The following is a 23403-nucleotide window of genomic DNA, read 5'->3' as shown; positions in this document are numbered from 1 at the left end:
TGTATGCCACCTTTCCACAGTTAAAGCCGTGCTCAATGCAGCTTACAACATTAAAAAATACATAACTACAAATACAACAAAAGTAGTCATAAACAATAAATAAAACATCCAAAAGTACACAACCAAATTAAAAATTTATACATAAATCATAATAAGATCTAAAATAAAGATACTAAAAATCAATATCAATACAGTGGTACCTCGGGTTACATACGCTTCAGGTTACATACGCTTCAGGTTACAGACTCCGCTAACCCAGAAATAGTGCTTCAGGTTAAGAATTTTGCTTCAGGATGAGAACAGAAATCGTGCTCCGGCGGCGCAGCAGCAGCAGGAGGCCCCATTAGCTAAAGTGGTGCTTCAGGTTAAGAACAGTTTCAGGTTAAGAACGGACCTCCGGAACGAATTAAGTACTTAACCCGAGGTACCACTGTAACAGCAACAACCACCCCAGCAAAAATCCCTAAGCAATACCCCAGTCTAAGAGTCTATTCAGCAGCCTCAGCTTTTGTAGTTGGAGTCAGTCAGGGCCCCACCCTCACAGGCTAGGTGGAAAAAAAGCCTGTAAGGCAGGGAGCAGGTCTTCCAGTGTTTCATTACCTGTTATTTCCTGGAACACTTCCCCAATATTTTCTCACCCTTCTATTGTTGCATAATATCTGATTTATAAGGAAAATATAATAGCTTCATCATGCCGCAGTTCACTTGTCCAAACCCTGCATTAACTGTAGTTTGTAGAAACAAAAAAATATGTATATTGCATACTTTGAAGTAACTTGTTTCAAACAACCCCTTTTTAAGATTAACCACAGTTTGCTGGGTTTGGATGAAATGACAATCTCTAGTTAGTTAAAAAAAACGGAAATGACAGTTTCTGATCTCCTTCTCGAGGACGTGGGAGGGGGAAGTGTGTGAGCCTGAGACCTGATGCCCTTTGTTCCCAACACAATAAACTATGATTCATGGCAATGTCTGAATGAAATAATTAGGACCAGCCGTAGATGTATTCCTGCACTTTTCCTTTTCTTAAAGACGGCAGTTCTTTTCAGATCCCCTTTTCATAATTGCTTAGAGTTGATGTCATTTTCATCAAGATTACATATATTTTGGACAGCATGCTCTTGCAGTAATTCAAGTTCCGAACCCTTCTCATAATAGCCTAGATCTGATGTCTCTTGTCTCCATTTTCATCAAGATTACATACATTTTAAACAGCAGGCCCTTGTAATACTTCATGTTCACAACCTATTATTCAGATTACGTTAACAACGTATTATTAATACTATGAGATCCTTGAATTTCAGTTTTCAGCTTTCTTATTTGCAGCTTTTGGGAAAAGAGAGAGGTGGTTATGCCTATCTTATCTCTTACCTAATTAAATATATTAGGTTGTTCTTCATTTTTAAAATTCTATAAAATAAATGATCTTGCCAGCTATAAAACCATGACTCTTCTAGTCACTTTGAAGTCTTTATCATAAAAGATGGTTATTAGCAGAGATATTAGGGTGGGGAAAATCCCTATATTCATTCCAGACAGATAAAACTGGGCTGGGGGTTTGGCCCTATTCTGGTTTTGCAAGCAAATCCAGCTAGTTAACAGCCTAACTATCTCCAGTGCCTAACAAGCCTGATCACCGTGCAGTCCCTAGTAATTTACTGCTTCTTCCATTTCCTCCTTCTTTGTCACCTCACGACTTTCCCAGACTCCTTCTCAATGGGCCATTGGTCTGTCTTGGTGTCAGGAGGTTTACTATGCTCTCAAGAGCATCATTTGAGATGAAGCCTCTCAAACCCCCCCATAGGTGGGGAAGGTGTGGTCCTCCAGATATTGTTGGACTCTCAGCCCCAGATGGCATGGCCAGTAACCAGGGGTGATAAGAGCTGTGGTCCAGCAACATCTAGAGGGCTGCTGGTTCTCCAGCCCCGACATACTGTTATCAAAGACAAAAGGCTCCAGCAAAAATGACTTTTAGTACTAAATACAAGCCTGAGACTTGTGCCAGCTTATGAGACTAACAGATTCATCGCCACATGAGTCCCACCGGACTAGAGCCCACTTTTGTGTATCTGACAAAGTCCACAGAAACGTTCTCTGTCCCAATAAATCTGTTCTGCTCTTTAAGTTGCCACGGGACTATTGGTTGTTTTTGCCGCACAAGACTTAGTGCGGCTGCTCCTTGGTAATTTTATTAAGGGTTTACTCCATTTGTATTCATAGCCTTCCACTCCACAGGAAACTTAAACATGATTAATTTGAAAGCACAAGGCTATGCTACAGTCTTCAGTAATGGCTGTGTTTAAAAAGTTCATGGAACACACTTCTAATAAGTAGTGCCATTACATTTATGCAATATAATGCTAGAATTTATTCTGCCTTTTTTTTTTTACAATACTTATTCTTCTTTAGTTGTTCACAATGGGACACATTCAATAAATAAAGTGTAAAGGCACTGTTGTCACACGCCTCAGCTGAGCAGCAAGAAGACTAATTTGAATATTCTTCCTCTGAATAATAATTATTGTAGCTTGTTTCTTCCTTTCAAGCTAAGGCCATAATTTATGGGAGCTGAATTTTCAGGATATTGCCTCTAATTCTGCAAGTTGTAATTTGCCTCTCAGCTTCTAAGATTGCTTTGCCTGTGAAGGCAATAGCAAAGTCAGGGGCACAGGTTGTTAGTTGGTGTAAATCAGCATGGCTTTATAAAGGCCTGACTCATCCTTTGTGGGTAGACTATGGTCTAGATATAACAATTACAGGTGTGTCTTGTATTACTTAGTATTGTTGAACAGGGGCAACAAGCATCAGATGCTATTTTTCTAGATACTCCTCAGGCATAGGTAAAGGTAAAGGTACCCCTGACCGTTAGGTCCAGTTGCAGATGACTCTGGGGTTGCATGCTCATCTCTCTCTATAGGCCGAGGGAGCCGTTGTTTATCTGCAGACAGCTTCCAGGTCATGTGGCCAGCATGACTAAGCCACTTCTGGTGAACCAGAGCAGCACACGGAAACGGTGTTTACCTTCCCACCGGAGCTGTACCTATTTATCTACTTGCACTTTGACGTGCTTTCAAACTGCTAGGTGGGCAGGAGCAGGGACCGAACAACGGGAGCTCACCCCGTCACAGGGATTCGAACCACCGACCTTCTGATCGGCAAGCCCTAGGCTCTGTGGTTTAGACCACAGCGCCACCCATACCTGGATGGTAAAACAGCAAATGCAGTTCATTGTAAACAAGTGTAAATTGATGCATCTTGGGGCAAAAACAAGCAAACTTAATTCCATGTATACACTCATAGGGCCTGAGGTGGTGGCGACTTATCAGGAATGAGACCTTGTGGTCATAGTGGATAGGTTAATGAAGATGTTGACCCACTGTGGGGGCAAATTCCAATGCTAGAGATCCTTAGGAAGGGAAAGGAAAATAAATTGCTGGTATCATAATGTCATTAAACAAATCTTTGGTGTGGGTGCATTTAGAATGTTGGGTATAGTTCTGGGTGCCACACTTCTAAAAGAATACTGTTGAGTTGAAAAAGGTTCAGAAGAGGAATGAAGTAGCTCCCCTATGAGGAAATGTAACTATATTTAGTTTAAAGGGGGAAAATTATCTTTCTCTGTTCTAATGCCAGAGCTGTGATGTTTACCTTTGCTTTATCAGCATGCCACACCCCTTACGCCAGTGGTAGAGCCTTGCATGCAGAAGGTCCCAGGTCCAGTCACTAGCATCTCCAGGTAGGGATGGGAATTGTTCCCTTTCTAAAGCCACCACTGGTCCTGCTAGCTAGGGATCTTGGGAGTTGTAGGTCAAAAACATCTGGAGGGCTGAGTTTGAGTAAGCCTGCTATGGAGAGTCTAAGGAGATACAAACAGGAAAGAAAATAGCAAGTACAGTGGTACCTCGGGTTGCATACGCTTCAGGTTATACACTCCGCTAACCCAGAAATAGTGCTTCAGGTTAAGAACTTTGCTTCAGGATAAGAACAGAAATCGGGCTCCGGCGGCGCGGCAGCAGCAGGAGGCCCCATTAGCTAAAGTGGTGCTTCAAGTTAAGAACAGTTTCATGTTAAGAACGGCCCTCCGGAAGCAATTAAGTACTTAACCCGAGGCACCACTGTACTTTGTTAGATGAACTAGTTAGATCTGACTACGATTAAGACATTTTCCTATGTTCCCCTTTCCTCGAATCTTCAAGTCTTCCTGCATGCTGCATTGCTAATTAATATAGCAATTAAGGAAGACGGTATAACAACCAGCTTCAGTTTTATGTTTTGGCTCAGCTCAATATTTAACCCTATATTTGACTCCGTTCTTGGAGGAGAATCCCACTTACGGCATTCTAGATCTAAACTCACTGTTCCTGCTTTTGTAAAGCTGCCATCCAAACTTCAGTGGGGGGGGGGGACACTGTTTCACCTCCAGTTCTGCAGCTTGTGCTGGCTGGTGTGTTATGCCAGGGTAGGCAAATCGCTGCACTAGCTCATGTGATGGTGGTGAGACTGGCCCAGGATCCAGTGGACTCCAGGCCAGCACAGACTCTCCCTTGGAAAGCTGCAATACAGCTACTTGTACGTTCGTTTGGTGGAACAGGGAGCTCCATGTGGGGCAGTTGTGATTCTGCAGGCAGGGTCCAGAAGGACACCTCAACTCAACCCCCTTTCCCAGCCCAGAGCAAAAGGGGGTTTGGATGTGTCTGAACAGGGTGATAAGATGCGAAGAAAATAGTTTTTCCCCACAATATTATTCCCTTTGAGTAATTTTTGTTCAGTGCTAGCAAGAAAGGCCCGTTGAAACAATAATTATTAGTCTTTATTATTCATTTCTCAGTAAAGAAGATTTATTGGGAGTTGGCAATTGGGAGTTTCTTTCTCTCTTTCCACTTGAGCATCAAAAGGAAAGTTTATATTTGCTCCTCACTGTATTCCTTTTCTTATCACTGGCTGTTATGTAATATTTGTTGGAAGAAGAATGAAAAGACACATTGTCTTAAATTATCAGCTGGGATGTCATCTCAGAATTCTTGAGTCTTTTGTGTTCTTTTAAATTGCCAAGCACCTGCTTCTGCTTGCAAGAAAAGTGGTATCTTGACTTTCCAAGGGGTATAATTTCCTGAGGATACTCATACAATCTTATAAAACCTGTTTTATAATGAAGCAGGAATTGAGAGTGAGAAGGAATAATGATGCATAATAACAGGGCTAGGGTCAGGGCTTTTGTGGCCTCTGGGAGTTTTCTATATGTTTACAGCTCTACTGTGGAAGTAGTGGTTTAGCCTGAAGGTCCAGCAAAGTATCTTATGTCATTCTGGTTTTCTTAAGATTTGCAAGCGGAGGCAGCATTGGGGAATTGGTTAAAGTGCCATATAACAAGAAATCATATATCTCTTCTGCTGGGGATTGTGAAATGCAAACGGCTCCCTCTGTAAACATGCATCTGTCTGCAATTGTGGGTACCCTGTTAGATCATTTATCTGTGTTTGAGCACCACTAAATTTAGAAGTTTTTAAGAAAATAAGTAAGACTGTGAAATTTAGCTCCTTCTGAGAATTATAAGATTATGAAATATAGAAGGGATATAAGAATTTAAATAAGATGATAAATTGCTGACAAAATGTTACAACGATGAAAGTGGGAGCGGGAGATGTGAGGAAGTCCAAAGAAAATGTGAAAATATGTTAAGATCAATGTTATATTGTTTATTATGTTTATTTTTATTGTAAAACCTAATAAATTGCTTTAAAAAAAAAAAGATCATTTATCTGTGTTTGCCAAAGCAAATCCTAGCTTTCCCATGAAATACGTAGCATTGCTCTCCCTTTTCCTTCCACAGAAACATATGATGTTACTAAGAGCCTTGATGCCCACCTACTAGGGGATTTAGTAGAAAGTCCTGGGACGCGGGTGGCACTGTGGGTTAAACCACGGAGCCTAGGGCTTGCCGATCAGAAGGTTGGCGGTTCGAATCCCCGCGACGGGGTGAGCTCCCGTTGCTCGGTCCCTGCTCCTGCCAACCTAGCAGTTCGAAAGCACATCAAAGTGCAAGTAGATAAATAGGTACCACTCCGGTGGGAAGGTAAACGGCATTTCCGTGCGCTGCTCTGGTTCGGAAGCTGTATGCCGGCTCCCTTGGCCAGTAAAGCGAGATGAGTGCCTCAACCCCAGAGTCGGTCACGACTGGACCTAATGGTCAGGGGTCCCTTTACCTTTTACCTTTACTGAACAATGTGTTTTCCTGTGGCTTAAAAAAAAATCTATCTGAAAGGCATTGCCTGAGCAATAATGAGCATTTAGTAGAAGAGAATGGACATTTGTTTGTAAAAGAGTTTTTATTTACTCACTCACTTATTTAATTAGTATACTGCCCTTCATCTGAAGATCACAGGGTGGTTCACAACATAAAACTTTTAAGACTTTAAAACAATGCAGTTTGTATTGGTTGGGATCCAAAGAGCTCCTTAGGCTCCTGTGAGGGCTCTGCTAACCCAGTGAGATTTTGTTTGGCTTGATCTGACGCTCCAAAAACACAACAGCACAAACCTTCAGTCCACCTCACTCAGTATTGTCCACACTGACTAGCAATGTCTCTCAAGGAGTCTTTCCCAGCCCTATCTGGAGATGCCAGGCATTTTTGAACCTAGGCATTTTTGCATGCCAAGAGGATGCTCCACCACTGAACTGCATCCCTTCTTTTAAAAGAAAGAGCAAGATAAACAGGAGGCGATGTGAGCATTATGCTTTGTATCGCTAGAGCTGTGTGCCAGAAGAGGGGTGCCTCTTCCGCTTGCTTGCTGCTTTATGAGTTCAATCACCCTTTGCTTACTCCTTCCTATCTACCAGCTCTTTCAGGAGCTGCTTCTAATCATCATGCCTTGCTTGTTTTGCATGCCGCAGAGGCCTCTGGACATTTCTACGCAGTGCCCAGAGTCTTGCCATGTTGCCTTTGCTTTCACCTTCTATTTGCCTGCCGCCCCTGTCCCGTAATGCATCCTGACAGGTTACACCGCCCTTGTCTATTCCTTGCTCTCTGCGAGATCTTACATGTCTGCACTGCTGGCTGTTGCACAGCGATATTTGCTTCATGGCGTAACAGCATTTCATCCCCATCCTTCCTCCACACTCTCACCTTTTACAATACCTTGGCTTTGTGGCATTTCTCAGTATTACAGTTTCTGCAGGTATGCAGTCACACACACACATTTCGGCAACTGTTAACAAGACACATTGAAAAAGAGAGGCTTTTTTTTTTGCAGTGAGTGACTTTGGGAAGCTAGTTTTGAGCAGTCTCTGGAAAGGCAGCCAGTAAATGCTGTAAATAAAAGAGATGGTAGCTTTGGTTCCTATCTCTGCTACAGGCTACCCATGTAACAGACAAGCAGATTCTGTAGTTTCTACTCTTAGTCAATAAAAAGTGGCCTTATCTAGCCTCCTTATAATCGGCTGGGGAGCTGCCCCTTCGCCCCAAGTGTTCCGGCTGCTTGCTCTGGTGGAACTGTGTAATTTGCTGCTCATCTAGGGGGTAAGCCACTGAGTGACAAATGCTTTGCCTGCCTACAATTCCCAATGCTATATGTGCCTTTGCTTGAGACTACAAGCTGCCATAGCTATGAATATGTGATGCTGTTTTGCACTGTCGGGTAGCTGGTTCATCTGGCCCGCTATCTCCAGCTGCCAGTGAATTCCTGGGTTCTTGGCCAGCGAGTCTTTCCCAGCCATACTGCCTGATACCATTTGGCTGGGTTGGATTGGGGCAGCAGGGATCAGAGATTTCACCTGGGAGAACCTGGAGCATGATCTACTACTGGAGCCTTTCCAAAGCCTTGGATGAAATCCAGCATAGAGCAAATGGCCACTACTCAGATGAAGGGGATTATCTCTCCTTTCTTTCCTGCCGCAGCCCCTGTGGACCCACAAAATCATCTCCAGAGACTTGGGAGAGCTTCTAGAGCAGAGTTTCTCAAACTTGGGTCTCCAGCTGTTGTTGCACAAATCCCTTCATGCCTTGCTAGCAGGACCAGTGGTCGAGGATGATGGGAGTTGTAGTCCAACAACAGCTGGAGACCCAAGTTTGAGAAACACTGCTCTAGAACATATTTTGGAGGTGTGCAGGGGGAAGGAGTAGGGAGAAGAGAAATCAGAACTCTGGAAGCAGATTTCCATTGTATAGCCTTAGCCCCTGAGTTTCCATGAATGGGAGGACCATTCTTCTTTGGTACACTTGTGCTTTCTGGTGTGGCAGAAAGACGAGGGGAGATGAAAAATATATCCTGGACTAGAAAGCCATAGTGCTCTTCTCTTTTCCCCTTGGCTGAAGAAACATGGTTGGTGTCCTTTGACTACTGAGTCTCTGCCATCAGCAGAGAGACAGAGAAATCATGCTAGGCAGCTAAAGGTCATTTCCAGGTGACTTTTGACCACCATTCATCCTGATTAGTTTGCACAAACTTTGTGAGGAAGTTATATGATGTCCGCTGTTGAGCATTCATTCTGATTTGTTGGTGGAGAGGTTTTATGGTGCTGCGTCAAACAATTGTTATGTCACATTTTTCAGTGTACAGTGGTAGCTCGCAAGACGAATGCCTCGCAAGACAAAAAACTCGCTAGATGAAAGGGTTTTTTGTTTTTTGAGCTGCTTCGCAAGACGATTTTCCCTATGGGCTTGCTTCGCAAGACGGAAACGTCTTGCAAGTTTGTTTCCTTTTTCTTAACACCGTTAATACAGTTGTGACTCGACTTCGAGGAGCAACTCATAGAACGCGGTGTGGTAGCATTTTTTAAGGTTTTTAAAGACTTTGGTGATTTTTGAAGCTTTTCCAAAACTTTCCCGACACCGTGCTTCGCAGGACGAAAAAAATCGCAAGACGACAAAACTCGCAGAACGAATTAATTTTGTCTTGCGAGGCACCACTGTATTTCTGATCACTTTCCTTTTTGCAAGAAGTTCAATTTTTGTGGGGGAAGTGGGTTTGTTGTGCAAGAGCACCTGTGAAATAGTGACAGTCTGGAAGTGGCCAAAACTAAATACTTGCTCTTGAGAGGGCTACGACAAACTCTGGTTAAGTAGGAACACCTCTGTTTTTGTAGTAGGAAGAGCTGCTGCTAAACCAAGTCTTGTATAGCCTTGTCCTTTGGGTATACCCACCGTGTTATGTTCTCCAGCTTGACCAGGACTTGGTTATATAATCTTAGTCCCCAAACATAGCCAGTGGGCTGGAACCAGGGACTGGTGAATCTGTCAGTTTTGATTTCTTTCTTTCTGATTTTTCTACCCTTAATTTCAGCTCTCCACAGTTGTTTGCTCTTCATTTTTTTTTAAAATGTCCTAATGAAACCTCATCAGCATTTTAGTGAATTTCCCCTAATACAAACAATTTGTATGCAATTTTGCCCACTATCACATCTTTGCAAAACAGTTTAATATAATGCATTTTTGTATGTTATTTTCACTAATGTGTGCATTTTTACATACCCTTCACTCTAGTATATGAATTTTTTTGTACAAATTATTCGGTTGGAGAACTACACTGCAAAGTTCAGAGAAGTGCAAATTTTGAGGGATGGCTGCATTCCAGTTTGCATATGGTTTGGGAAAGTGCAAATTAGGTAGGTTTGCCTTTAAATGAGAAGTGAACATAATTTCTACCCCTTCCCTAGCTATACACCCTAAAGCATTCCTAGTTAGGAATACAAGTTCACAAACAGTGTAATCGTATTCAAGCCTATTCAGTAGTAAGTACCATTGAGTTCAATGCAACTTACTCCTTGGTAAGTGTCTATGCCTAAACTACTTAGTTACAGTTTGACTTCAGTTGAGTCTTTTGATCATCAAGTAGGTCCTATGCACAGCAATGTAGTTTTCCTATATGAGAAAAAGTAGCCAGAAATGCACTGTAGAATCTGAATGGAATCAAACTGCAGTTGGGAGAGGGGGGGCGGGAAATAAAATGCATCAAACTGAAATAAAGCCAGAAAAGAGAACAGCAAATTGACCCTAACTGCTAATAGTTAAATTAATAACGAGCTGACTACCAATGAAAAGATTGGCTCAGACTTCAAATAAAGTGACCTTCAAGCTGAAGATATGGAATAAATAGTAGTTCTGTCACTGTGCCAGGTTGGGGTGATGGGAAGTGTAGATCTCTTATTTATTTATTTTTGAAATTTATCTAGAAGTGGATATGCACTCTTCAGTTAAAAAAAATTCCCAAGATACCAGATGATCATAAAACAACAGAGGCAGCAGAACGATAAAACCCATACAAATCATGGCAGCAGAACAAAGTACGTAAAGCCAGAGTTTTAAAAGAACTTGGACAATAAAAAGGGTTTCATCAGATGGTGCTAAAAACTCATAAAAGCAGATGGTAGGCAGTCTCCCTGGGGAGGGTATTCCTGTGTTGGGATGCCACAGCTGAGAAGGCTCTTTTGTAGCCGCCTGGCTAGCCTCAGATGTGGGGATGCCTAGAAGATAGACTTTGAAGATGTTCTTAATATGGCAGCAGGTTTGTAGAAAAGGAGATTGTCCTTCCAAGTACCTAGGTCCAAAGTCACATTACCAACACATTCAGTTTTGCTTGGAAATGGACTGGCAACCGGTGATGCTGTTTAAGAACCAGTGAGATGTTGTTTGCACTGACTTGGTCCCAGTTTGTAGCAGCTGTAGTTTGGTCTACTTGAAGTTTCTGGGTGGAGTATCCAAAGGCAGCTCCACATATATTACATTGTAGTAGTCTAATCTGCATTTTAGCATTAGGGAAATGAATAATCCTGCCAATCTCTTTCCAGGAGAGGCTTTAGTTGGTACATGAATGCCTGGCACATGGGTCTGGGCCTCCAGGGTCAGTACTGCCCAGCCTTCTGCAATTCACTTTTCACTGGTTTTTAGAATACAGTGGTACCTCGTGTTACATACTTAATCCATTCTGGAGGTCCGTTCATAACAGGAAACCGCTCCTAACATTAGGCGCGCTTTCTCTAATGGCGGCTCCCGCTGCTGCCACACCACCGGAGCGCAACTTCCGCTCGCAGCCTGGGACAAAGGTCGCAACAAGGGGCATCTACTTTCGGGTTAGCGGAGCGCATAACCAGCAGCATTCGTAAGGGGGACAGTACATAACACGAAGTACCACTGTATATGCTTTAGTAACTGCTTAAGCTTTTGGAACATGTCCACCTTTATTCCTCCTATATTTTCTGCTGCATCTTGTTAGAAACCTGGGGCTTTAACCCCCCCCCCCCCAAGAAGACAACGTTAAGGCTGTAATTATCTCTGGGTGTTGTATCTTTCTTCGTAAGTATGTTTTCATGGTCCTTGATATGAACCTTTTTCAGTGAGATTACAGCTTTATACTAATGGAGAAACCTTGCATTTTTCTACATAGATAGTCACCAGATTTTTAAACAAGCTCTTGCTCTTCTGCCTTCTGCATTAGTTTGAGATGAAGGCACTAGGCGATAATGTTCACCTCCAGTCGATGAACGGTCTCACCTGCTGATTTCAGCAACTTGGAATTGCTGTTAATTGCACAGCAGCCGGCCAAGTAGTGTTAGTTGGGTAAGCTGGCAAGCATCACTCCCTGCTTGAGCAAGCAGCCAGGTAGTTTCTCATCTCACTCATGACTCCACCTTCACCTGTGTCTGCTGTTATCCAGTAGACATGTTGCTATGAGCCACACAGGGTGGGGAGGGAGGGAGCTGCTGACAAAAGCAAATGAGACCATGTAAAAATGGTGGTTTTTCACTCATCATTAAGCAGATAAATCTTTAAGCTGTTCAGTCTTAACAGATTAGCTTGTCATGCTTTACAGGTCTGTCTAGGATGCTTTGCTGATAGTTGTATATAATATATTATTGATTTTTATATTCTGTCTTAAATAAGCTGCCTCAAATTCTTGTAAAATGAATTATTGAATGAGGGAAGAAAGGCAGCAGTCCTGCAGATGTTTACCTGAGAGGAAACCCCATTGAACACATGGGTACCATATGAATAAATGTTCATATGATTGGATTTCATGGCTGCAATCATGTGTGCATTTACTTTGGAGTAAGCTCCTCGGAACTAAATGGTGCTTACTTCCAGGTAAACTGTATGGCTGCATTCCTATGCAGTAGGGTGTTCAATGACCATTGAACATGAAGTTGGATACAATAAAGGGATTATTTTGTTTGTATTTTAATAAGACTGGCACTTCTTGGACCAATATGCAAACTGAAACACTATTATTTGTTGAAATTTGCACTCCTCTGAATTTTGTAATGCAGTTTTCCAACTGAATCACAGAGATGTGGAGTTGGAATGGACCCCAAGGGTCATCTAGTCCAAATCCCTGCATTGCAGAAATCTCAACACAAAGTCTCCCATCCAACTTGAAACCATACTGGACTCTGCTTAGCTTTGCAAATGTGCTAGCAGTTTTATTGCAGCACCACTTGCAAAACAAAACTGTAGGCATTAGGGGAAAGTGTGCATAAAGATGCAGCTGTTAGTGAAAATAACAAACACATACATTTGTATATGAGTGGGAATGGCTTGCAAAAGTGGGTCTATAGTCAGAAATGTATACAAAAAAGTGTATATTACGAGAAACACAATAAATGTTGCATTTTTATGAGGATTTTCTTTTAATTAAGAAGAAATTTGCAAATTGCTGCAGAAACAGGGGGAACTGAGGGGAAATACAGAGACATGGAGAGAAGCTAAAGTGGACAGATTTGTCCATCCTCGATATAGTATCTCAGTACTTCTAACAGCTGCTGATATTCTCACCATTTCACAGATGGAGAGCAGAGGCTGAGAGAGAGTGGATTCATGGCCAAAGTGAGACCTGAACACAGAATGTCCCTGTCCAGGATCTCAGCCACTTGCCCAGCTCTCATTATTGTTCCTTCTCCAGTTCTTTGAATGTTGATGAATTCCCTCCTCCCTCACCTGCTATGGTTTGGGGATTCCATTGAAACAAGAGCTGGTGTTAGATTGTTCTAGGGCCTCTGATGCGTCTGACGTCCTTTTTGATCAATGGCCTCTAAGTCCTATCGGCTTTATTTTGACGGCAGCTCTTGAGCCTCTTTAATAAACACCATTGTGCCTTGCGTTCAAAGAGGGAGAGAGAAAAGGTGCAAGCAGGAAACTATTGATTTCACGGCCGGCTTGCATTATTGAGCTCAACAGTGGATGAACAGAAGGAATCTACTAGGGAAAGCTAATCCTCTGTTCTCTGCAAACATTTCCCATAGTTTAGCGAGCAGCAGATATGACAGCGTGCCCGTTTTGAAATGGTGCATTGTCGGTTCACGCATTTCCAGATGCCAAAGCTTTGACATGCGGGCGGTTTTGATCAGATTACTTCTGCTTCTGCAATGCAAAGCTAAAGTCTATTGTACTGGGATTGCAGACAGCACTGCGGTGCCTTGCTGTGTGTAGGGCAGTATATTGCTCGATTTGGAGGATGAAAGTGGCGATTGAGGTGTGTCCCGTTTGTCATCCAGCGAGAGTAAAAAGATTTGACCAACGTCTTTAAACAATGCAAACCTTGCTCTTTTGTTGAAGAATTAAATGCTCTACATCATATGATTAACCTTCCTTTCAAGCAGCATGCAGTTGGCTCCAAAGCAGCCAGCATATGAAATCGCTTGCACTCATTTTATGTGTAAAAATGAAAGAAGGAAGGATCATATTTTAATAATTTATTAGAAGCATTGCAATTTTAGCGAATGCGGACAAGAGCCACAAAAGTTCAGATTGAATGCGTAGATTTGGTCTATTCCTTTTGAATAGGTTATACCCCTCAATTTCTAGATTCCATTCATTAGTCTCATCCCACAAGGTTTCAGTAATGCCTATTAGCTTATATATGTCATCCAGAATCAAGAGGTCAAATTCTTCTTGCTTATTCCCCATACTTTGTGCATTAGTATAAAGGCAACTGAAACCACGAGTCAGTCCTCCACTAACAGCTGCCTCCAGCCCCCATTTCTTCCTTCCCTGGGGAGTGACATGAATTGTTATGTGCACTGTATCTTCCACTGCCACCTGGGTGTGTTCTGAGGTCTGCAACTGCTGTTCTGGCTCCTCTGGCCAAGAATTAGTGTCTGAGGTGAGGACATGGAATCGATTTTGCAGCTCCACAGACACAGCATGGCTGCTGACAGTCCTGCTTCTTTGTGCCATGTTCCTTGAGGGGTTCGTCCTACATTGGTCAATCTTCTTCCCTGCTAAGGGGCACCCCACCTGCATGCTAAGGGGCACTCCAGGGCTGTCCACTCTGGTCAAGCGAGAATGTCTTCATCTTGCCCGATGGCACAAAGTGTGGATAGGCAGGCCTCAAGTTACTATACCTTCTCTTCCAGCAAGGCAGCCAGCTAGCACTTGCTGCAGGTCTTGTTGTCCAGGTTCTCAGTCACAAAGACAAACATGGCGTAGGTGTTGCAGGTCACTGCAGAAGCTTCCTCACCTTCCACATCCCTTGGTCCTACGTACATCATAAGACAGCTTTACAGGCAATCCCCCACACTCCTTCGCTAACCAGCTTCACAATGCTGGTATTTATGGCCCAGAGAGCTTCACCTGCTGGATTTTTTCCTGTAGTCCTTTCATCCTTCATTGTATGGGGGGGAGGGGGCGGGGCTGTTGTGCAGGTGGAGCTGCTGCCTTTGCTCCCTATGGCCTGTGTTCAGGTGCCATGTTAAGATGGCAGCACCCATGAGGGGCAGTGCTCTGTTGTTGATTGCAGGAAGGGTTCTCTGACTATGTTGGAAGGTGGCAGAATAAGAAGCTGGTCTGTGGTCATGGCTCTCAGGTTACAGATGCTGCTTCTGGCAGCACCTGGTAGTGTTGGCAGTGGCTGGGGCTAGATGCCTGGACTGCCATGTTTTTCTGTTTCCTCAGTTAGGTTCAGCTTCAGCCCGTCTTACTGCAATCCTATATCCAATTTAGCTTACATGGGAGCAAGCCCCATTAATCATAGTCTTATTTCTGAGTACGTGATTGTACTGCATGTCAACTGCCTGGGCTTTATCTTTGCAGAGTTTTGCATTTGTGTGTGTGTGTGTGTTTAACATCCACCCACACGTTATGTAGTGGCATTTAGTAGTTAGTAGAAATATCTTCTGAGACAGGTACTCCCTAGGAGTTGATTTCTCCTGGTTTCTGTGGAAAAAATGAAGGGCAACAGAACACAAGAAAGGACGCGCTGTGGAGCAGGCTTCCTCAAACTCGGTCCTCCAGATGTTTTGAGACTACAGTTCCCACAATCCCTGACCACTGGTCCTGCTAGCTAGGGATCATGGGAGTTGTAGGCCAAAAACATCTGGAGGGCTGAGTTTGAGGAAGCCTGCTCTGGAGAGTCTAAGGGGATACAAACAGTCAGGAAAGAAAATAGCAAGTACAGTGGTACCTCGGGTTACATACGCTTCAGGTTACAGACTCCGCTAACCCAGAAATAGTACCTTGGGTTAAGAACTTTGCTTCAGGATGAGAACAGAAATTGTGTAGCGGCAGCGGGAGGCCCCATTAGCTAAAGTGGAACCTCAGGTTAAGAACAGTTTCAGGTTAAGAACAGACCTCCGGAACAAATTAAGTACGTAACTAGAGGTACCACTGTAGTAGCTGTTTATGACTTCAGGGATTCCTGTCACCTGGTGAGACAAGTGACTCACTCATCACAACTCTGACTTCACTTATTGGCTGAAGAGTGGCCAGTTTTGCTGGGCATGCTTTGCTTTGTTGCTTTTCCCTTGGGAAATTGCTTCTTTTTTTATTTTGAAGGCAAGCTCAGAATCTGGTGGCAGAGATCTGGCCCCTGGCCCTGAGGTCTTGGATCCTTGGCCTAGCCTGCCCTTTGCTGCCAGCCATGACAGTTATAAGCAAAAAAGCCGCCAAAACAAAAAGGTGGAAGTTAATTGCCCAGAGAAGCAGCCACCACTTTCTGCTTCAAATAAGGAACATGTACCGAGAAATATGGCTTAGTGCAGGCATGTTCAAAGTCCGTTTCAGGGGCCTAATCCGGCCCGCTGGTCGGTTTAATCTGGCCCCTGTGGCAGTTTATTTCTTGAGGTAAAATCCTAAAAAAAAACCCCTCAACAACTGCAACCCTTAAAAAAGCTCTTTGGTTGGCCTTCACAGCCCTTCACTTCATTAAATCTGGCCCTCTTTGAAAAAAGCTTCGTGCCAATGATTAAATTAGCAGCTCCATGGAGCAAAGACTCTGGCTGCTGCTCTCCTCACCTGGTGCTGCTGCTGTGCTACTCACAAGTAAGCCATGCTTTGGCTTACTGTTATGTTATGTTTGCCTTACTGTTATGTTCAGACTTGGACTTGTGATTTGTCTCCCCCAGACAAACCACGAATGGTAAACCAAGAACAAACTTTGGTTACAGTTTGTGTTGTTTCGTGTGCTTTTTTGAAAATGCACACAAAGAAGGGGGGGGGGGATGTTCAAACGTGAAGGTACAGAAGGAGAAGGGTTTGGAACTGAAGGCTTGGAACTGAAAGCAGGGTGGCCATTTCACGTTGAGGGCAGTAATGGGGAGTGGAATTCACGGCTGGGTGCAAAAAAGGCAGTGCCTTTTAATAGCACAGTGATAAAGAATGCCTTTTAAAATTAGTAAATCTCCTTTGAGCAGTCATTTAGCTGGGCGAAGATTTGCCTGCTTAAAATATTTGTTCAGAATGTTTCATTTCAGATCTAACAGTAGAACTTCCTTGCAAGTGACCTTTAGCCAAGGCATAATAAAGCAGGAATTGAAATCACAGTGGCATCTGTACTGAAAAACTCTATTTCAGCCAGTTTTAGAAAAGAGTGGTAATCAGAATAATTTAGGTGTTGGGTACATTTCAGGAAAGCCATTTATATAACTACTATCCTGAGCTGGCCACCTCGCTTTGGGGTTGCTGTTTCTCATCATAATTTATTAGGGAAGGGAGGAGAATACACATATAGACTGTTAATAGTTTTTTTTTTAACTGCTGTACTGAGAGGCAAGAAGAAAAGGAGAAAAAGTTTAGTTGCGTCTCAAGGGAGAGCTGTGCAAAATGTCTTGTGGCCCTTGGAAGCAGGGAATGGCGAACCTGTGGCCTTCCAGATGTTGCTGGACCTCCCATTGGCCCCAGACAGCATGACAGATGGTGAGGGATGATGGGAGCCAGAGTCCCACAACATCTTAGAGTCTAATGAATTTCCAATAGCATAAGCTTTCATGGATTAGAGCTCACTTTGTCAGATTATAGATATAGATATTGAATTCAGTCTCCATTGCAATTTTTGTAAATGTCACTCCAGCTGCTTTGACCATTGTTTCAAGCATAATCTTGTCTGCCATTCAGAGGTTTCTGAAATATTAAGCGGTATATGAATGATTTTGAATAAAGTTTTGCTAGAAATAAGTCCCGGGCGTGGCTTACTGCCAGATTGTGACCTTAGTAGTTTGTGTGTGTGTGTGTGTGTGTGTGTGTTTGCAATTTCCTTTTAAACTGCTCTTATAGTCCCTTCGGGGCCCGAAGAGCAGGATATGTAATTAATGAAATAAATAGTTCCAATTCTCATGGGCATCGTGGATAGGTAATGCAAAGCACTGGCAAGCCAAAAGCAATGCATTATGCAAGCTAGAAAATGTTAAGATGATTAATATTTTATTTAAATCAGTGCTTAGTATGAATGGTGGCATACCATAGCTAGCTGTTTTGGCCCTCGACTGCTATCTGGCAAAGAGACAGATATGGATGACTGTGACACCTCTCTCTAGGTCACCTGTCCTCCCCCCCCCTCCCATGCTGAAATTTAATTTCCTATAAAACTAAGGGTTTGTAATTCTGCAGTGCATATAGTTTTTTTGGTTTAATTCTGAAGGACATATTGACTCCCTGTCCTTAAACAGTTCAGTCTCTCATTCATGCAGCTGCAGTGTGTCTTGTTAGAATTTCCCTCATTTTTGGAAAAGCTGTATGCATTTAAAAATAATAATAGTTAATAGTCATCCTAGAGTACAGTGGTACCTCCTGTTAAGTACTTAATTCGTTCCGGAGGTACGTTCTTAACCTGAAACTGTTCTTAACCTGAAGCACTACTTTAGCTAATGGGGCCTCCCGCTGCTGCCGTGCCACCGGAGCACGATTTCTCTTCTTATCCTGAATCAAAGGTCTTAACCCGCGGTACTATTTCTGGGTTAGCGGAGTCTGTAACCTGAAGCATATGTAACCTGAAGCATATGTAACCCGAGGTACCACTGTACTTGTAGTTGCATTCCACCTACACCCTCCCTATCCTGCTTGATTCTTTCTTTTTTTTGCCCAAGGAATTTGGCTAACAAAAAAAAAAATAGTTTTTCCTGAATACAGGGTTAGAGATTTAGAGCATTATTTGTGTAAATGTGTTATTCTGCTTTTAAAAAGCACATGTTTAACAGATGGCTTTATTTAGTGGAATACAAATGTCAAGTATAAGATGTAAGTGAAATTATTTTAACTGATATCACAATGAAAGGCCAGTAGAGATTGACATCCTAGCAGGATTGAATGCAGTAAATAAAAGGGACATCTTAGTTTCACGGAGGGTCTTACAGTACTTATTTTAATAAGGGAACAGTGCCGGCTCTCCCATTAGGCATAGTGAGGTACCTGAATCATGAAGGCGCAGCAAATTGTCATTTATTTTAATAATTGCATCTTTACTCCATGGAAGCAGCACTTGCGAGATTATCTGCCTCAGTGCCAAGATAACTTGGCCAGCCTTGGACACTGTGTACCTTGACTTGGCGTCTGTGGGACAGGAGAGGGAAACCATTTGCTGTTTTTCCTCAGGCCAGCCCCAAAGCACTTACTTTTGAGTGGACATGTACAGGATTGTGCTGCATTTAACTATTATGTTTAAACCCTGCTCTTTCTCCAAGTTGCTCAAGGGATCATATGTGGTTCTCACCTTTCAATTCTCAAAACAATTCTGTAAGGTAGCTTAGGCTGAAAGGTCGTAACAGGCCCATGATCATCCAGTGAGCCTGTGTCTGGGTAGGGAATTGGACCTGAGTCTCTCCAGTCCTTGTCAGACAATATGCAAAATATTTAAATATAATTACCTCTTGCTAATGCTCCTAGAAGGCCAGCAAAGGGGAAAGAGGAGAAATATTTCAAGGAGGTTTGGGGGGGAGAGGGGCAGATGATTGAATAATAAACCAAAAATTATTGAAGGGTTTTTAGCCATGATAAAAACAGAATGAATTATTTTCCACATCTTTTCCCAGGAACTAGAGATAAGAATTACTAATAAAAGGGTTTTTTTTTGTTTTTTTGTTTGTTTGTTTTTGTTTATTGCCAAGGCAGATATTTGTGCTGAAGCTGTTCTGACAAAAACATCTGCACACATTCCAGTGCGAAACTCTCCTTAGTTTGGGGAATTGTCACTGAAACAGCTGCCACCTGACATTGCAGCGCTGTGGAGCTGGTATCAGTTTTGCCAAAAAAAAATCCCCCTCTTCATGCTGTTGGAATACAGACAGCTGGTCTGCTTAGATGATGACATTTAGTGCTGTTGGGAGATATCAAGCTGGACACTATACTTGGGTCTGAACATTGCAGCCCCATCTTAATTGGTCCTCCAGGGCACGGGGTGCAAGCAGCATGGCATCAGCAAAATGCTCTGTTGCTACCTTGGCCAGGAAGGTATTGTTAGTAAGATGTGTGCACTGGCTAAACCTTAGAGCTTGACAGCTCAAGGAGATTTTTTAAAAACCCTTTTTATTAGATTTTCTTCTCTTTCCCTCTTTTTCTCTTTAAATACAAACAAGCTTCATCATTGCTATTCTCTTTTAAAAATGGCACTTTTTCACCTAGAGTATGCTAAGAACCTGTCTCCTTCCCAGACCTTATATATTAATGGTTCAGTTAATTACAGTGGTACCTCGGGTTAAGTACTTAATTCGTTCTGGAGGTCCGTTCTTAACCCGAAACCGTACTTAACCTGAGGCGCGCTTTCGCTAATGGGGCCTCCTGCTGCCACTGCGTCACCAGCGCGCGATTTCCATTCTCATTCTGGGGCAAAGTTCTCAACCCGAGGTACTACTTCTGGGTTAGAGGAGTTTGTAACCTGAAGCGTTTGTAACCCGAGATACCACTGTAATTTATTTGTGACTGTTGCCTTGAAAGTCGGTAACTGAGAAGGACTGTTGCTCAGCAGCAGAGCACATGCATTATGTTCAAAAGGTCCCAGATGCAATCATTGGCGAAAGGTAGTAGGGCTAGGAATGCCTTCTCCCTGAAACCCTGGTGAGCTGCCAGCCAGTGTCAACAATACTGAGCCAGATGGGCCAATGGTCTGCTTCATCTGTAACTGGGGCTACTGAAGGATTTGGGCTTTAGCAAAATGGTTGCAATGACTTTTCCAAAACGGCTGTTATATAAGGACAATTCTAGCTGTTTTTCAGAGACAAAATTTTTAAGTATACACTGGTACCTCGGGTTAAGTACTTATTTCTTTTTTTTTTTTAATGATGTTTATTGAGAAATTTAAGGTTACATTACAAAGAAAGAAGAAATAAAAAACAAGAGAAAGAGAAAAAGTGAGAAAGAAGTAGATAAACATAACAATTAAACAATACAGATCAATAAAAACTAAAGTCAAAAAAAAACAAAACACACAATACATCTAAATCAAAAAACAAGAATAAACAAACAATTAAAAAACAAGTCTAATATTCCCAAATCCTTAACTTTCATTAACTTATTTCCACGACCTCCTCACACCTCCCTTTTTTGTATTCTAGTTGTTAATTATCTCAGCAAATCCTTTCCATCTTTCACAATATTCTGTCATTTTAATTACCTTAATCTATTTTAACCTTATCTTACCTAAAAAGCCCTAAAACTTAACCATAACATATTCTTTCATGATTCTTTTTGACATTTCTGCTAGAGCCAAATAATTTCATTCCAACATTTTTCTAATACTCATTAATTTTACAATACTTTTCTAAATAAATTTTGAAACTTTCTTCCAATCTTCATCCATCGTCTCTTCTTCCTGATCTCGGGTTTTGTCAGTCCTTTCTCGTCTATCTAATCCATCAACCTGGTGCTCTTATGTCCGAGGCTCTTAAATCTTTTCCATGTCCCTTCTGCAGGTCTTCTTCTTGTTTGTACCTGCCCTTTACTTTATCTTTTGCTGATCTTTTTCTTATTTCCTTTCCTTTCTCATTGGGGGGTAGGTCTCGGGAGGACTCCAATCCAAAAGTATCTCCATCTCTCCTCAGCAGATCAGCCCATTCCCCACAGTCCCATTCCCCACAGTCCACACTGTAATCCAGAAAGTATTTAAAAGCATGTTTCAAAGTCTTTCCAAAATTAAGAGCCCTCACAACTCCAGACCCCCCCTGGTCCACTCCAGATTCAAACTTCAAGAACAGCGGCTTATACTCCTGCAAGGCCTCAGGTCTCTCCATTTGTGTTATTTGAGGTTCAACAACAACCTCCTCCATTTTCTTCTGTCCTTGCGCTTGCCCTATCAAAACAGATTCCTGGGCTGGTTCCTGAATGGTTTCTATATGGGTATTCGCCGTTTGTCCAAAGTTTTTTACTGCGACAGTCATCAAATCCATCTTCTCATGCATCTGCTCCAGCAAAGCACTTGTCTTGCAAAGAGCAAGCACCAAGACTTCTTGTAAACACATTCCCCCCCCCCCCAAGGTTAGAGTCTGGTCTCACGATCCTAATCATACAGCTGTGAGGTCCCCAGATCAGCTCCGGCAACAAATTAACAAGCTCCCTCTAGAGGAGACAATTTCTATTTGTATCCATCTTTTAAAAGCAGGACCAACAAGGAAAAATTACTTTCACTTTTCAAATACTTTGTTTCTTTTGATTGCAAGAAGCAACATTGGAATCAATATATTTCTCTCTCTCTCTTTTTTTTTTTACTATCTGTCAAAAGACGTTCTGTTCACAGTCGATGAACTTTCCCCATAAATTTCTGTCTCTGACACCCCGTTCCCAGGTTTGAGACGGTGGAAAATTTTTCTTTCTTTACTCTCTCTCCTGCAGGCTTAAACAGTCAAAAATCCCCCTCTTTTCTCCTGCTTCCAAGAGGGGTTTTGGTGGTGATGAATGAAGGAAATTTAGAACTTTATGTACGACTTTCCAGACTTTAGCTTACAAAGTTTTTCCTTCCATCTATTTACAAAAAACGGGAGGCGGACTTCCTGTTTAGAACCTTCCCGTTTCGGTGCCAAATTAAAATATTTCTTAGTACTTAATCCAATTTTCCGTTCTACTCACGGGTACTTGTTTAGAGTCCAATTGTCCACAGGAAAAGGTCAGCGCTCTCCGGCAACGGCTGTGCGGCTTCACTCCGTAAAAGTAGCGGTTGATTCAAAACACCGCGCCACTCGCCCCACGTCGCTTTGGACCCCCGAAAAAGGGTTTCCCTGCGAGTAGGGGAGGCGCTCCTGGTGTCAGCCGAATCCCACGTTCCCAGGCTTCCTCCGCCTGGGATTTTTAAAGGGTCTCCGCCTTCACCGCGGCGGCAAGACCCGATTTTCACGGAGCGGGTTCCTCTCTGTCAGAGGAACAGCGCCATTGCCGATGGCACTGTCCCGGAAGTGGGGTTAAGTACTTATTTCGTTCTGGAGGTCTGTTCTTAACCTGAAACTGTTCTTAACCTGAAGCACCACTTTATCTAATGGGGCCTCCCAAAGCACCGCCAGAGCACGATTTCTGATCTCACCCTGAAGCAAAGTTCTTAACCCGAGGTACTATTTCTGGGTTAGCGGAGTCTGTAAACTGAAGCATATGTAACCTGAAGCATATGTAACCCGAGGTACCACTGTACAGTGTATCATGAGAAACTACAAAACCTCACTTACTCATGAGATGTACACCCAGCTCTTTGACGAATGGGTGTCTTAATGATGGTTTCCTGTAATGAACACTGTTTTTCTGAGGAATAGGGGCATTTGCATGCCTAAGCAGAAAGAAACATCAATAAAGCCATACCTCTTGCTGACATGTGCTGCAGTGCATAGAGCAAAGGTCGCTTGCAGACAACCTGTTTATTGTGTGTCCAAAAGTTTGCAGGCAAGTTAGATGATGTCAGCTATTTATTGAGCAATTGCTCTAATTTGTTCACATGGAAGTTAGACAACATTGTATCAATCAAATGTTATCCCACACTTTCCAGTGCATTTCCTCATCACTTCATCACTTTCCTTATTGCAAAAAGCCAGATTTTTATGGGGGGGGAGCGGGTTTGTTTCACAGCAGTGTTAGATCAGCTGTAATTACACAACCAGAAATTGCTGGTATGTGATTGAATCCCACCTGAAAATAGCAACAGTCTGGAGGCACTCAAAGTTTGGATGCTAATGGAGATACTATTTTGTCCCATGATTTGAATAAGCAACAGGTTTACTTGAGGCTGTGATCCTGTT

General features: G+C 42.7%; 1 protein-coding gene and 1 long non-coding RNA gene across 3 annotated transcripts in view; both read left to right on the top strand.

Annotated features, from left to right (window-relative positions):
* PLXDC2 (plexin domain containing 2) overlaps window positions 1–23403 on the top strand; it is a 231684-nt gene that overhangs the window by 16226 nt on the left and 192055 nt on the right. The window lies entirely within an intron of this gene.
* Window positions 1–23403, top strand: part of LOC308459328 — a 33244-nt gene that overhangs the window by 2136 nt on the left and 7705 nt on the right. Inside the window, exon 2 of the long non-coding RNA XR_013978008.1 lies at window positions 3663–3736. This is a non-coding gene — a long non-coding RNA (uncharacterized lncRNA). The remainder of the gene's footprint in view (window positions 1–3662; window positions 3737–23403) is intronic.

The sequence above is a fragment of the Podarcis pityusensis genome, assembly GCF_964106645.2.
Source record: "Podarcis pityusensis genome assembly, chromosome: 12".
NCBI lineage: Eukaryota > Metazoa > Chordata > Lepidosauria > Squamata > Lacertidae > Podarcis > Podarcis pityusensis.
The sequence above is the reverse complement of the archived record's forward strand: the minus strand, read 5'-3'. Positions and strand labels throughout refer to the sequence as shown.